The 3,971-nt window shown below is 28.4% G+C and overlaps 1 pseudogene; it reads right to left on the bottom strand.

Moving 5' to 3' along the window:
- Positions 1 to 420: 420 nt before the first annotated feature.
- LOC120591162 (60S ribosomal protein L9-like) lies at positions 421 to 1,000 on the bottom strand (annotated as a pseudogene).
- Between the last annotated feature and the right edge of the window lie 2,971 nt (positions 1,001 to 3,971).

The raw sequence follows: 3,971 nt of genomic DNA, 5'->3' as shown, positions 1-3,971 counted from the left end.
AAAGCTTAATGTCAAGCACTTACATTATAATTAGAAATCTTATTATTATTAGGCACTTATGCTACACTTCATAAGTTCCTAAAAGATATTTCTTAATTCCAACTGAGAAGTTTTGTAACATGTAGTGCTATAAAACTAGATTAAATGTTATGGATATATAAACATTATTTTATAATCTGAAAATGCTCAATTATTTTTAACTACATAGTAGGTTGTTTTTTAAAAATTCAGTTTATATTTTTATCAATTGATGGATAAAATATTTTCAGAGCTTTTCTTAATTAAATTGCTTTATTGTGTGAAAACTGTTCATGTACATTTCTCTAATTTTTTTTTTCAATACACATCTTTAAAATATCACACATAAGTCTGAGGAATCATCTGACGTCTTGGAGTTTCTATAGCTGGGCAACTTTGACCTTATTCATTAGCCTGCTGAACTGTTCCTTTTCCAGAAACATAGATACCATCCAAAATTTTTCTGATATCTTGTTTTTAACTGTTGTGGCTTATTGAATCAAAGCAGATGAATTCGATACAAGTTCAATGTTGTTTCCTTCAAGAATTAGCTGATGTTTTTGAGCTTGAGATACTGAGCAAGCAGTACCTGATCGCATCCAAACCTTGTGGATAGATGTATTTTCACCCAAGAAATTTCAAATTTCAACAAGAGAACCATTCTCCTGAATAACAACATTGATGGCGAAGTAAGCATACGCAGACCTCATCCTGGAACAGAAGTCCCGTGTAATACTCTTGACCATATTCTGTACATGACTACAGATAGTGTGAACAGTAGCCTTTCTATTTCCCCAGCATTTGTCAATCCAGAACCTCTTTTTATTTCTTTCCAAGGAGACTGAGCTCTACATTGATGTGTTTGAAATTGCTTCGTGGGGTGCTTCTGGGGCCCTTCACAATAACTGTGCATCTATCTCTTCAGAGAGATGTCCACATTTTCTGAAATGTCAACAGACTGATTGCTGAGAATGGTCTTCATCCTTGCAGTAGATACAGCAAAGAGCTCTCTCATTTTTAATTGCAAATTTTCTTTATTTCAAGCATGAGCTTTAAATTTTAACTTTGGGTGGTGAATACATAATGCAGTATACAGATAATGTATTAAGAATTGTATACTTGAAACATATAATTTTATTAACCAATGTTACTCCAATAAATTTAAAAAAAATAAATAAATATAAACTTTTCAAGGCATTGTTTAAAAAAATTTAAAAAATATAAATGACATTTTGATTAAAAACATAACTTTTTGATACTGAATTTTTAACAATACAGATTTGAGCACAATTTCTATCAAACATTTACATGATATAAATAAGTAACTCATTCTGGTTGAAATAATCAAGCTGTTTTCAATCTAGAAGTATAAATTATTTGTCATATTTGTAGTAATGTTTTTCACAGTTTTAAAAGGCTTTTTAGGTTTCTCTAATTTGTGCAAAATATCAGTGCTCCAGACTCTTTAAATCCATTTACTCTTTGTTTTATCACAGACTCAGAAGATTCATTTTTACATTTTAGGGGAAAATATGGCACATATTATCTCTTTGCTATTTCGTAATTTCCAGATTTTGCAAAATATTTGTTCATTTATATCTATCTGTGTAGAGTATAATTGAAAAATTAATAAAAATATTCTAGGTTTTTGCTATGTAAAAGACCAATATGCTTAATTTATAATCTTTTGAATCTAAAGAAAATGATACATTAAAATATATTACCTCAACTGTTTCCACAGAAAACTTCTCAATATATAATTTCAGAATCAGACTGACCAATTTAATATGAGAATATACACTATTTATTATTTAATCAGATAACTGAAAAGAAAAGAATCAAGGAGAGATCTTTTAACACATGTTAATACCACTCATTCTATAACCATTTATGCTTTCCTTCATAGGCTATTATGAGATTCTGCATAAATTTAGCATCCCCAATTTCACCTTTCTTTCTTACAAACTTCATTTTCCACTTAATAACTTTGTATCAAATGAAGATGTATTTTAATCTAAATTATAAACTTGATATTACTAATATAATTGTTAGAAGAAACTATATAGAACAGAAACAAAGGTGAAACAGACTAATTGTTAACTCATTAACACCGAACAGATTCAATAGCAATTTCTATTTTTGAAAATCCCTGGTTCCTTTGTATACCTAAGAAAACTATCAAGGTTTGATTTCAATTAACAAGGGTGTGCACCAGAGAGAATTACATTATTTATTCATATGAGAAAGACAATTCAATTTCGCAATTTTACACGTAACTGGTTTATGAAGGCCAACATTCAGGAGTTTTATTATTAACTATTGTACTTCTATTTTATAGTTTACAATTCTCAAAGGGAAGTTAATTAAACATGATCTTTTTTATGAGATAAGTTACTTCTGGGACAATGCCGAAGTCATTTTTACATTTCAACATTCACTTGCAACACATAAAATTGCCTTTTAAAAATGATTATCACTAGAAAATAACTAGCAATACAAAAAAAAAAATCACTAACTATAGCAAAGCCATCCATAAAGTTATGTTTAGATAAAGAACTCAGGGTGAAGAAAAAGATACCAATAAAGCAAATGTTTAGTATTCTAAATGTTCTTATATGCCCTAGATGTGAATTTCCATGTGTCTGCTGCTCATCCTTTCCAAGCAACAATATTATTTCAAAAAACTTCAAATCGGTTACCAAATTGCATTTTTTTCTCATGATATTTCTAATATCTGTATCTGGTATTGCCATTATTACATATACACTTGAAATTTTATATATAATTTATATATAATAAATTAAAATTTATTACTAACATTTTCTTACTCAGGTTCTTAACCATTCTATCTGTTCTTCACTTTTACAACTTGAATTTTCACACATGAAAGAAAGATAACATTTTTCTATATTTTGTCACATTCTTCTCATATAGGTCTAATTATATTTTTGAACTCATAAAATTAATCTATTGGTTACAGGAGAAGAATTAGTTAAAATATTTTACTAATATCTTCATTTTGACTTAGAGAAATTGAAATTAAATGATTCATTGGTAAATTGCATCCTTTAAAAATGAAGATATTTCTAGATGACTTTAAGTAAATGTAAAACTATAATTAACTTGGTAAGGCTTCAAACGGAAAGATTTTTCTGATTACCTCAAGGATTTTTTTAAAAAATAGCTGAAGATCCCATTCTAAAATGTGTGAATGTTGCCTGGGAAAGGTTTGCTGATTTAATCATTTTAATTCAGAGTACTTACGAGACATATGGCTGGCATCTATTATTATCCTTTTTTTCTCATACTCAATATACTTGTGCTGCACTATAATAGAACAAAAGGTATAACAGTAAAAGTTTTTAAAAGACAGTGATTTTATTGTTCTTACAATATAAGAAAAAAACAAATATTTATATGCAAACTTGACACACATATTTTCAGGTACCGTGTACATTTTATGAAGTTGGGTAGAGGGTACTTTTGCTAGATGAATCTATGTTATAAACACTATAAGGAATTTATCAGTATCTTTATTTAATAGATGAGAAAATTTAGATATGGAAATATTTAATAATTTATCCAAAGTCATAAAGGTTGCGATGTGAATTCTGTTCATGTGACCATGAGGCGTATATTCTTATCCACTGCACGTTCTATTCTTCCCAAAGTTTTTCAATAGTCTAATTTTTAAGAATGGTCCTGGATGTTACTTGGGGGAGAGATAAGTTCAGCAGTTGAATTTTGTTAAGTAATGTTTAATCAAAATCAGTTAATTTTCTCTAGGCAAGATGTTTCAGAAATATTAATATGCTAATGTAATTTTGGACTTTCAAGAAGTAGGCTATAATGTTAAAGTCTTAAAACATATTTTGTTCATTACGTAGTTTTGTAGGTAGATTTGGTAAACGTGTTCTGTATAACTGAATTTGGAAATATTGCTATAGAATACT

Source organism: Pteropus medius, unplaced genomic scaffold (genome assembly GCF_902729225.1).
Source record: "Pteropus medius unplaced genomic scaffold, Ma_sr-lr_union100, whole genome shotgun sequence".
Lineage (NCBI taxonomy): Eukaryota > Metazoa > Chordata > Mammalia > Chiroptera > Pteropodidae > Pteropus > Pteropus medius.
Note: the sequence above shows the minus strand (reverse complement) of the source record. Positions and strands in the feature narration are given on the sequence as shown.